We start from the raw sequence: 12,463 nt of genomic DNA on the forward strand, positions 1-12,463 counted from the left end.
TATAACACGCACTTTTTAGGCTAAAATTTTTTGCCTAAAGTCTATGTGCGTGTTATACGCCGATACCGCCCCAGGAAAGGCAGGGGGAGAGAGGCCGTCGCTGCCCGCTTCTCTCCCCCTGCCTTCCCTGGGGTCTAGAGCCCTGCTGCCGGCCCTTCTCACCCCCTGGCTATCGGCGCCGCTGCCCGTTCTGTCCCCCTGACTATCGGTACCGGCGCCGATAGCCAGGGGGAGAGAAGGGGCAGCGGCACCCATTGCCGGCGCCGCTGCCCCGTTGCCTCCCCCCATCCCCGGTGGCATAATTACCTGGGTCCGGTCCGCGCTGCTCCAGGCCTCCGGCGTGCGTCCCCTTCGTCGTTGCTATGCGCTGCACGGCGCGGCGTATGACGTCAGTGCGCCGCGCCGTGCATAGCAACGACGCAGGGGATGCACGCCGGAGGCCTGGAGCAGCGCGGACCGGACCCAGGTAATTATGCCACCGGGGATGGGGGGAGGCAACGGGGCAGCGGAGCCGGCAATGGGTGCCGCTGCCCCTTCTCTCCCCCTGGCTGTCGGCGCCGCTTCTCTCCCCCTGGCTATCGGCGCCGGCAATGGGGCGCCGCTACCGATAGTCCGGTGCGTGGTATACCCCGATAAATGCGATACTATTTACTATACAAAAGTAATATATAAAAAGCAGCATAAGACGTTGCTATGTGGCTGGATTATTTCTTCTTTTAATCTCCTTATAATGGCATCAAATGATATTCCAACTGAAGGAAGATGCCTGGTTATAGGAACCATACGTAAACATATCTATTCAATTGGATATATGGCATTAAAGGGGTACTCTGCCCTAGACATCTTATCACCAATCCAAAGGATAGGGGATAAGATGTCAGATCGCGGGGGTCCCGCTGCTGGGGACCCCCGGGATCTCGGCTGCAGCACCCACCTCAACGGTGAGCGAAAACGCTCCGGGGACTGATTTCAACGGGGTGCGGCGTGCAAGATCACAGGGATCCCCAGTGGCAGGACCCCCGAAATCAGGCATCTTATCCCCTATCCTTTGGATAGGGGATAAGATGTCTAAGCGCCGGAGTACCCCTTTAACACTGACGCCGCGGTTTGTATAAGAAGCTAGATGGTCCAGACAGTATCATTCTTGAGAAAAGAAGGCTCACTCCTTCCGAATAGCATTGGCAATCTTTTTGGACTAGCTGAGCACCAGTAGTGGGGTCACTATCCTCTTCGCTTATCCTGCAACCCGCGGGCATCACACTGGTTGAGTCGCCGCCGGCTGGGGCAGATCTCCCAGCACTGTGAATTAGAACTGCAGGCTTCTGGTTGTAATCACCAGTCATTAATACGGATTATAACTTAAAGGGGTACTCCCGTGGAAACCTTTTTTTTTTTTTTTTTTTTATCAACTGGTGCCAGAAAGTTAAACAGATTTGTAAATCACTTCTATTAAAAAAATCTTAATCCTTCCAGTACTTTTGAGGGGCTGTATACTAAGAGAAATGCATTTCCTGTGATGTCCTGACCACAGTGCTCTCTGCTGACCTCTGCTGTCCATTTTAGGAACTGTCAAGAACAGGAGAAAATCCCCATAGCAAACATATGCTGCTCAGGACAGTTCCTAAAATGGACAGCAGAGGTCAGCAGAGAGCACTGTGGTCAGGACATCACAGGAAATGCATTTCTTTTTTTGGATTTCTCTTTAGTATACAGCCCCTAAAAAGTACTGGAAGGATTAAGATTTTTTTAATAGAAGTGATTTACAAATCTGTTTAACTTTCTGGCACCAGTTGATTTAAAAAAAAAAAAGTTTTCTACTGGAGTACCCCTTTAATGAATATTGGAAGACCGGATTCCTATGAAGCATTATCTTATTGCCATTTCCACTAGACGGAAGCAGGAATACTCCCAACACGAGGTACAGTGCAATTTACTCCATAGGTATCACGGACATTGGCCCTGATCTACTATTGTAAACCCGACATGTTTTGTTGGGTTGTGCGCCAGATTCTCTCTCTCTCCATTTTACTTAGAAAACCCCAAAAATGGGCGGGGCTGGCTGGGAGAGAGGGTGTGACCACCAAAAAGGGGCGTGTCCCAGACATTTTAACAAAAACACAATATATTTACTAAGATTTCCACAGAAAAGGTTGAACTGAAGAAAACCCGACAGATCAGAGCACGTGTAAAAAAAAAAAGCAAAATGTAGGGAAAAGTACAAAATGTAGGAAAAAGTGCAAAATGTAGGGAAAAGTACAAAATGTGGGGAAAAGTACAAAATGTAGGGAAAAGTACAAAATTTAGGGAAAGTACAAAATGTAGGGAAAAGTACAAAATGTAGGGAAAAGTACAAAATGTAGGGAAAGTACAAAATGTAGGGAAAAGTACAAAATGTAGGGAAAAGTACAAAATGTAGGGAAAGTACAAAATGTAGGGAAAAGTACAAAATGTAGGGAAAAGTACAAAATGTAGGGAAAAGTACAAAATGTAGGGAAAAGTACAAAATGTAGGGAAAAGTACAAAATGTAGGGAAAGTACAAAATGTAGGGAAAAGTACAAAATGTAGGGAAAAGTACAAAATGTAGAGAAAAGTACAAAATGTAGGGAAAAGTACAAAATGTAGGGAAAAGTACAAAATGTAGGGAAAAGTACAAAATGTAGGGAAAAGTACAAAATGTAGGGAAAGTACAAAATGTAGGGAAAAGTACAAAATGTAGGGAAAAGTACAAAATGTAGGGAAAGTACAAAATGTAGAGAAAAGTACAAAATGTAGGGAAAAGTACAAAATGTAGGGAAAAGTACAAAATGTAGGGAAAGTACAACATGTAGGGAAAAGTACAAAATGTAGGGAAAAGTACAAAATGTAGGGAAAGTACATGTAGGGAAAAGTACAAAATGTAGGGAAAAGTACAAAATGTAGGGAAAAGTACAAAATGTAGGGAAAGCTTAGTAAATACAGTGTTCCCTCAACATACGATGGTAATTCGTTCCAAATGGACCATCGTTACTTGAAATTTATCGTACGTTGAGGGATCCGTGCAATAGCAATATACAAAGTTATACTCACGTGTCCCCGCCGCTCCGGACCATCACCGTTTCCCTGGATCGTCACTCTGCGTCGCCGTCATCACGTCGCTTCGCACGCCGCTCCTATTGGGTGATGTAGTCCCACCGGGATGACTTTCTTTATCTGGTGATGCTGGGTGGCTCTACATTGATTTTAAAGGGGTACTCCGGTGGTCAACGTGTTTTTCCATATGTGACTTACCCTATTTGTTGTTTAGCCTACTCTATTTCCGTTCTTTGTTGTCTTTTTATCCCCCACTTTGTTTTCCTATCTTTGCTTCTATTTCCTGTTTCTTGCTGTGCTGAAAACTACAAATCCCAGCATGCCACATGCCTTGCTGGTTTGGGGCGGCTCCTTTTTTTTTTTTGTTTGTTCCGCCCTATACCCACCCTACTATTTTCCCGGGTCAGCCCCCTTATACACAGCACACTAATATAATCAGCCCTGGTTGGGATACACTGTCATACACACACAAAAGGGACCACAACTCCCAGCATGTGTCATTCAGGAGTCTTCAGTCTGTGGTATAACACCAGCATGCTGCCTCTGTAGTCTCCTGGGGGTTGTAGTTCACCACACTTCTATAAGGCATACACCCGTGTTTCCCAACCAGGGTGCCTCCAGGTGTTGCAAAACTACTACTACCAGCATGCCCGGACAGTCAAAAGCTGTCTGGGCATGCTGGGAGTTGTAGTTTTGATACAACTCAAGACACCTTGGTTGAGAAACAATGCACTTTGTTTGTAATATACTGAATAGGCTAGGCCAGTGTTTCCCAATCAGTGTGCCTCCAGCCGTTGCAAAACTACAACTCCCAGCATGCCCAAAGGCTGTCAGGGCATGTTGGGAGTTGTAGTTTTACAACAGCTGGAGGCACACTGGTTTGGAAACACTGGTGTAACATGATGTGTATGCTGAATTGGCTAGGACAGTGTTTCTCAACCAGTGTGCCTCCAGCTGTTGCAAAACTTCAACTCCCAGCATGCCCAATGTCCCCCCCCCCCTTTACACATAGAAATCATCCCCAGTCTGAGATTCATTCCCCTGCAGTCTATACATCCTCAGCCCGTGCACCTTGTTATCCCTTCACATAACCCTCTTACCTTCTCTGTTTACTTTCAGTGCAGACCTGCATCCTCAGAAGACAGAACAGGGGGAGGGGAGATGAGGAGCTGTGTACGTCCTCTCTCTCCCCCTGCTCTGGCTTCTTTCTCTCATGCACACATGTGTCCTTCGGGAGGGGGAGATGAGGGGGCGTGGCTTATTTCTCTCATGCACACCTGCGTCCTCCAGGAGAGGTAGATGAGGGGGCGTGGCTTATTTCTCTCATGCACACCTGCGTCCTCCAGGAGGAGGAGATTAAGGGGCGTGGCTTATTACTCTCACGCACACCTGCGTCCTCCAGGAGGGGGATATGAGGGGCGTGGCTTATTTCTCTCATGCAGTTCTAAAAGAACAGAGAGAAAACAAAAGAGCTCTGACGCGTTGTCCACAGCCTAATCCTAACATGGCTGACACTGCGGACAACAGTACGAGATCCAACACAGAACTACAGAACTTCCTGGCCCACAAACAGGTAAGAAAAAAAAGACACATGCTACACAAACGTATAATACATGTCAATTGCAAAAAACATGAACATTAAAAGAAGATGCAATATAGCCAAAAATCTTTACCACTGGAGTACCCCTTTAAGTATTTTCTAATAAAGTATGAAATTTAGTGGTCAGGTTTGACTGCAGTGAAAGGGTCTTTATATACCTCATCCTGCCTTACCAGAATAAAGATATTGTGAAGGATTTCTTAGGTTAGGGATTTATATTTATCGGGAAGTTTTGGGTATCAGATAAATGCGATGGACAAGATCAATGATCTTCTTGGCTCTGTTAAAGTAATACAATTAAATACAGATCGACGGCACTCACCCCAATCGGTAAACAAGACATGTTGTACAGGTACAGGTGCAGGGGAGCTGCCCAGACGAGGCGGTAAATGCCGCAAAACAGCTGGCGCCCCCTGTTAGCTTCCCTGTGTGGTGAGCCTTGGGGGGTGTATAGTAGTGGGGATGTTGTTTCGGTATATGAAGGGTTAATATTAACCCGATAGTTCGTGACGCCAGGCTGAGGGCTAGTATGCTGAGGTAATTCTCCGGCCTATCGCCGCCCTTCCCAGAAACGACAGGTGCATGAAATGACTGAAGGTCCACAAGGAAGTTGAACTTGAACTTGAATAACTTTACTTAAGTGCTTGCGGTAAATCCAATGCACAATGACAGTCTTATATAAACAGTCTCTATATTGCTCAGTGACTGACAGTTGTTGTGGACCTTGAGTAATATTACAAGTCTCTGAATTTAGGGTAATTATTGCAGATCCGTCCGGATTTAGGGGATAGATAAGGTCCGGTGATCTCGCAGAGTGCTTGGGATTGATACACTCACGATTCTGAATAGATTCAGCCGTTGCCGCAAGGCTCGGGCCTAACTCACTGCGATAATAGCTGCGCAGATCCTTCTCGTTTGCCAGCCCAGGAACAAGAGAGAGAACATTGGCTGCCGCTCCCTTATATGGGCAGGGGGCGGGGTGAATCTGATTGGTCCGAATACCTGTCATTCACTGTTACACAGTATGATGGGATTGCATACGTCATAAGGGACCTCCAAAGGTCCTAAAGCAGAAATACCATAGAGTTCACCTAGTCATGTGACCCACAGGTCCTGGAACAGGTAATTAACCATTTATTTACATGTATATCACTATCTTTACATAAACCTTGAGTAAACTACTGATTTACTATATTGAATAGAGGTGACAAGGGCAGACTATATAACGTGGACCCCTACGTCCTGGGGACTCTGGCTATGGGGACCCACAGACATATAGGTACCGTATAGGATGCGGTACCGGGATACCACACCTGCATCTGCACTGGTTACCTGAATGTACCACGATACGTGACACACATTTACCAAAAGTGGTGAGTGGCATCTCTCTTTATATCTAAGTTTTTTTTTCCTATGGATTGTGGTATTACTGAGGATCTTCCCTTGGTCACCCTGAGCACCACCACTGCAACTCTTCATGATGAGTAGACCAGCATAGCCAGAAGCCATGTATGCAGCTGAGCGGACTAAAGGTACCTTATATACTCGAGTATAAGCCGAGTTTTTAAGCACGATTTTTCGTGCTGAAAACGCCCCCCTCGGCTTATACTCGAGTGAACTCTCTACCTGTCAATCCCTTCATCAGTGGTCTTCAACCTGCGGACCTCCAGATGTTGCAAAACTACAACTCCCAGCATGCCCGGACAGCCATCGGCTGTCCGGGCATGCTGGGAGTTGTAGTTTTGAAACATCTGGAGGTCCGCAGGTTGAAGACCACTGTGCGGGCTTTCGTCATCATCCAGACCCCCCCCCCCTTTTCAGTTTTCTACTCACCTCCCCTCGGTGGGAAGGAAGGGTGAGCTGGTTCGGGCCATCTCTGCTGCAGGGACCGTCCGGTGGGGAGGGTTAGTCGTTCCGCGCTGTACATCCGCACTGTACATTTTCACCGGGAGGCCCTCTTCTCTGCTCGCTCCGGGCCAGCCCGGGACCAGTGACGTTGCCTTGACGACGACACACAGGGACGTTCATGCGCAGGTTGAAGAACACTGAGGGGATTGACAGGTGGTGATGATGATGGGGGGATGATGACAGGTGGTGATGATGATGGGGGGGATGATGACGGGGGTGAAAATGACAGGGTGATGATGACAGGGGTGTTAATGACAGGGTTTTGGATGATGACAGGGTGATGATAACAGGGGGAGATGATGACATGGGGGGATGATGTATTTCCCACCCTAGGCTTATAGTCGAGTCAATAACTTTTCTTGGGTTTTTGGGGTGAAATTAGGGGCCTCGGCTTATATTCGGGTCAGCTTATACTCGAGTATAGACGGTAGTGTGCCTCCTTTTTTGTCCTATTTTACAAGGTTTCAGCCTCCATTGTAGTAATCCTATCTTCTCTGTATCACAAGCTGAGCCTGAGAACTTCTCCCTCCCCCTTGCGCAGCTTCAGTGTATTGTGTCACTTTATACACAGTCCCTTACCGCCTTCCCTTGATATAAATGAGCAGATCATTCTCTACATCTCCAGGGGAAGGACGCTCTGCAGCTTTTAGCTCTGTTTGTTTCTAGTCCTTATTGTCAGTGATTGCAAACAAATCCAAAAAGGTCTATCCTCCATGATGGAGCCGGAGGGACGCAGGATCTGTAAGGTAGGAGAGATTCCATCTATTCCTATCCAGGGTGATATCATAACATTAAAATAAAATGGACTCTTTGTAAGAGGGATGCACAATGCAAATATACAGTTCATGAATTTGCGCCTTTTATTTTCAAATAATAGAAAAATACTGTACATATGGGAGCATTAAGATACATATTAATAACCAGTATACTGTATGGGAATAATTACTAATATCATCAGAATACAGGTACGCATATTTCTTCACAGTGTTGACTCAAACTTATTGTATATCCAAAAGGGACTCTGGGTATATTTAGATCTTATTTGCATGATAATTATGTTTTCTAAATAGTATTAATATTGTATTACTTTTTGATATATATATATATATATATATATATATATATATATTTATTTATTTTTTCCTATATTTTGTATTTTTTTATTAATACTTATTAGTATTATCTTGCCATTTTATATATATAATTTTTTTTTATTATATTTTTTGGCATCCTAAAGATTATTCCTTTTTGTTTTGCATATTAGTTGTTAGTATTCATATTAAATTTTATTTGCTATATTCCTATTTTTGTATGATCAGTATCTCTTTCATTATTATATCAGTTTTTTGTACCCTATATGTAGTATTCCTTTTTAAAATATATTTATTACTCAAACTTTCAGAATCAATCTCTCTCTCTCTCTCTCTCTCTCTCTCTCTCTCTCTCTCTCTCTCTCTCTCTCTCTCTCTCTCTCTCTCTCTCTCTCTCTCTCTCTCTCTCTCTCTCTCTCTCTCTCTCTCTCTCTCTCTCTCTCTCTCTATATATATATATATATATAAGCAAAAAGAAACACAGGTGGAGTTTTAAATTGTTTATGGATCCAGCATGTCACCCAGTCAGAGGCTATATGCCCAGCAGAGGGGAGTGGATATTTGAGCGTTAGGCTCAGAATTTGTGCTAGGGTCCCATCCTAAATGAGGCCACCTCCCCGTGGTGGATGGGGGGGGACACGTTTTGATCAAAAAGTGTGCTAAGAGCCTCAATTTTCTTGACCAATGCGTGCTGCTGCAATCCTCTTTTTTTTATACTATATATATATTTATTTTTCCTTATATTTTAATTTTGGAATGATAACTATAATTATTATATTATTATGATTCTGTTTTATACAATATATATATATTTTATTTACTACTTTGTTATTAGTTTTTTCCTATTATTTAATTTTTTTTTATTAACTTTCTTTTTTGAAATATTATTAAATAATTAAAATAATTAAATTATGAATTAAATAGTATTGAAATATAATTAATAATAATATTTTTCTTTATATGCAATTTTTGCATGATAATTATTCCTTTTATTATTTGATTCTTTTTATTATACTTGATATTTCTTTAGCTTACTTATTTTTTCAATTATATTTTTTAAATGTTTTATATTAATTTCATTATGTATTGCTTTTTTACATTTAAAATTTTTATTTATTTTAACAATAAACAACAAAAAATATAAGCATATAGAAATGAAAAACAAACCATGGCCTACATAATAGGCTATCAAGAGTAATACACAAATCCCATAAGAGGGAAACATAGAACCAGTCAGTACAGTGTCCACTGCATAGAGTAGAGTAATCTCGGTCGTCCAGTGGTAAGTTCGAGTCTCATAGGATACCAAAGTAAAGGAGACACAGAGTCCTGATATCCATCCTGCAGGGCACATAACAGAAGGAACCCATAGTATATACGGATTAATAAACATAACCAGCAATAGCCAACTTTAAGAGTTGGACAACATATAGAGGAGTCAGGATTCCGAACATCCCGGTGAACACCCAAAGAGAAGAAAGAGAAGAGAAGAAAAGGAAAAGAAAAGAAAGAAGTGGGAGGAAAGTATCATGGCACATAGGAAGGAACATCAAGTTTCAATGAAACATAGTGTGGGCTCCTCATCCACACATCCCAATTCTTCAAAAAAAAGTGGCGTCTCGGCCATTAGCCAGGGCAAAGGCACGTTCATAGTCGCAAGTTAAGTTAACATAAGAAAGTATTTCGGATAGTGTAGGAATGTGAGCAGTTTTCCATTTTTTACTTATAGATAGCTCAGCGGACATGAAAACATGAGCGGCAGTGTGTCAAGGCCTATCATGAGGAGAGCCAGTGATGGAGTGAGAAGTACCTCCCTGCCCAACATCCTAGAAATAACCATCCCAATCCCCTCCCACATCGATTGCAATACAGGACACTGCCATAACGTGTGTAATATCGTTCCCACCCATCCACACCCCCGCCAACATAACTCTGAGCAAGAAGCATTCATTTTGTGAAGTCTGTTCTGAGTAAAGTACCATCTGTGTATGGTTTTGAGAAAAGCCTCCTGATGTGTCACACACTTAAAGAAACGTTTGATGAATTCAAAAGTAGTTTGCCATTGCTCCAGTGAGATTACCATATCAAGATCCTTTTCCCATTTAGCCATATAAAGTAGCGGCTCAATGGTAGATTTATCGTCGAGAAGATCGCAAAAAAAGGATATGCCTCTCATTGAAGCAGCAGAAGCATTAAGTGTCCCCAATAGACGAGCAGGGATTTTAAAGGAATCCAGCCATCCAGTGGCTAATAAACTCCTTATCTACAGACTCTTATAAAAGTCTTTGTGGGGAATAGCAAACCGATCTCTAAGGGATTGAAAATGCACTGTACCCGTGTCGTCTAAGACATCTTTTACAGAGTGAATGCCTGCTAATTTCCAAGTAGAGACATCTAAGTCTGGAATTGCTAGAGATAGTTGTTCTATCGGGATATGTCTAGGTGGGCAGGTCATAAGATTAGGGAAGTTTTCAAGGCTAAATTTCCATACTTTGTCCGAAACGTCAATAGATGTTAAATGTGTCTTAGGCAACGGTGTATGGAAAGTATTGCAAGCATTCTGGATTTCAAGGAGCAATTGACATTGTATGCTTGTTCCAGCAACACCCATAATTTGCACGTGTTACCCAGCCACCAATGTTTCATCTGATCCAACACACAAGCCTTATAGTAACATTCGATACTAGGACGACCTAGTCCCCCCGCCAGGCTACCATGCCTCATAATTTTCCTAGACAGTCTAGGGTGTTTACCGTGCCATATAAAGTCGTCAAGTAATCTATCTATAGTCTTAAAATAAGAGGCAGGTATGGAAATTGGTAAGGTACGAAATAGATACATTAATTTCGGCAGAAGCAGCATTTTGAAAGCTGCTAGACGACCACACCAAGAGAGAATATGTTTGTTATAAGTAGCAAACGAAGAGGAAAGAGTGGTTAAGAGTGGAAGGAAGTTGGTTTGAAACGTTAGAGAGGTGGGGGAGGTTAGTTGAATACCAAGATATGTGATATACTGAGTTTGCCAATCTAAAGGAAATTTAGGTTTCAGGGAGTTTAGCAAGGGCTGTGTACCGGTAAGGCTAGGTTAATTCGCTAAAGGAACTTAATATTTGGAAAAGGGCTGTCAGGGAAGGTTCAGGATCGGTCAATGTAAGCAGCACGTCGTCAGCAAAAAGAGCCAGTTTATGCTCCAGGTCTCCCACTCTGACCCCCAAAACCGCAGCACACGATCTAATTTGTTGGGCTGATGGCTCAATAGTCATGAGGTATATCAGGGGTGAAAGGGGGCAGCCCTGTCGTGTGCCATTCGACAGAGTGAACCGGCCAGTAGTATAGACACTCACCACACGGTTTGAATATAATGCCTGTATAGCGGAGAGAATATTACCCTCAAGACCAAAAGATTTCAAAGCCGAGAAGGTGTAAAGCCAGTTCACTCTGTCGAAGGATTTTTCTGCATCCAACGTCAAAAAAATAGAGGGAAATTTAGAGCGTTCACAGTGTTGTAAAAGAGATAAGACTTTCCTAGTATTGTCTGGAGCCTGGCGGCCCAAGGTAAATCCCACCTGTTCTCTACCAAGTAATCCAGGCAAGTAAGGTCGCAATTGCATAGCTAGATTTTAGCGTAGATTTTAGCATCTCCGTTAAGGAGGGAGATTGGGCGGTAATTGGAGGCTTGGTTAGTGGTGATGAGGGCGTCTAACAGTTCAGGTGGCATTCTCCCAGTCTCCACAGCGTTATGGTAGACTGGCAGTAAATGGGGCAGTAAAGTTGGGAGGAACCTTTTATAGTATTCATTAGGGAGACCATCTGGGCCAGGAGTTTTGTTGTTCGGCAAGGATTTAACAGCGGTAGTAATTTCCACTGACATAAAGGGGCGTTTAGGGAAAGCAAGGCAGAAGGTGGAAGCTTAGGGAGGGACAAAGAGGAAAGAAAAGCGTCAATTCTCTCTTGGGTGGGCTGCGAACACGCAGAGTCCGCATTCAAATTATAGAGCGCCTCATAATAATCTTTAAAGGCATTGGCTATCTGGCGGGGGGGACAACTGCGGTACTTGAGTCCTAGGATGCTTTAACACAGCTATGCGATGTCGATGTGTAAGCGGTTTCAGCTTCCTGGCCAGAAGAGATCCAGTTTTGTTATCCTGATGGTAAAAAGAAAGTTTAGTCTTCCTGAGCGACCTCTCATAACCGTAAAGCAATAAACGCCTAAGATGGAGTCTCTCTGAGCACAGAAGATTTTCAGTGTCAGTCGTGTAGGAGGACTTTTGCATAGCTTCTAGTGTCTTTAACTTATTAAGAGATTCATCGATTGCAAGAGTTCTTTGCTTTTTTAAAGTAGCACCTAGTTGAATAAAGGAGCCTCTGATGACAGCCTTATGGGCCAGCCAAGTACTGGTGGGGCTCACGTCCGAAGTAACATTAAGGGAAAAATTATCCAACAGTGCCCCATCTAAAAATTGAGAATGGGAGGAGTGAGCTATCAGGTGTGTGTTTGCCCTCCATACAAAGTCGCTCTTTTGTGGTAATGCCTCAGTTATCATAATAGTAACTGGAGCATGGTCTGACCACGTCCGCACTCCTATGTCAGATTTTGCTACTCTATCCACTAAGGACCTATCGGTAAGAACAAAGTCGAGTCTTGAGAAGGAATGGTGCCTAGCCGAACAGTGTGTTTAATCACGCTCAGTGGCATGCTGAATACGCCAAATATCATATAAATCGTATTTGAGTAAGAGGTCATCTAGATAGAAGGCACGCCTGGCATCCACGGAGGACTGGTCCAAGGACGGAGA

At 43.5% G+C, this 12,463-nt stretch overlaps 1 protein-coding gene across 4 annotated transcripts in view; it reads left to right on the top strand.

The window, feature by feature from the left end:
• Positions 1-12,463, top strand: part of B3GALT5 (beta-1,3-galactosyltransferase 5) — a 120,579-nt gene that overhangs the window by 62,513 nt on the left and 45,603 nt on the right. The window contains exon 1 of one of the 4 annotated variants that reach the window (XM_056559691.1): positions 6,592-6,731. The exons of 2 other annotated variants lie outside the window; for them this stretch is intronic. The gene's annotated coding sequence lies outside the window, so the exon portion shown is untranslated. Of the gene's footprint in view, positions 1-6,591; positions 6,732-6,879; positions 7,325-12,463 lie in introns of those variants that run through there. One more of the 4 variants, XM_056559688.1, reaches the window with a different exon arrangement.

The sequence above is a fragment of the Hyla sarda genome, chromosome 2 (assembly GCF_029499605.1).
Source record: "Hyla sarda isolate aHylSar1 chromosome 2, aHylSar1.hap1, whole genome shotgun sequence".
In the NCBI taxonomy this organism is placed as follows: Eukaryota; Metazoa; Chordata; class Amphibia; order Anura; family Hylidae; genus Hyla; species Hyla sarda.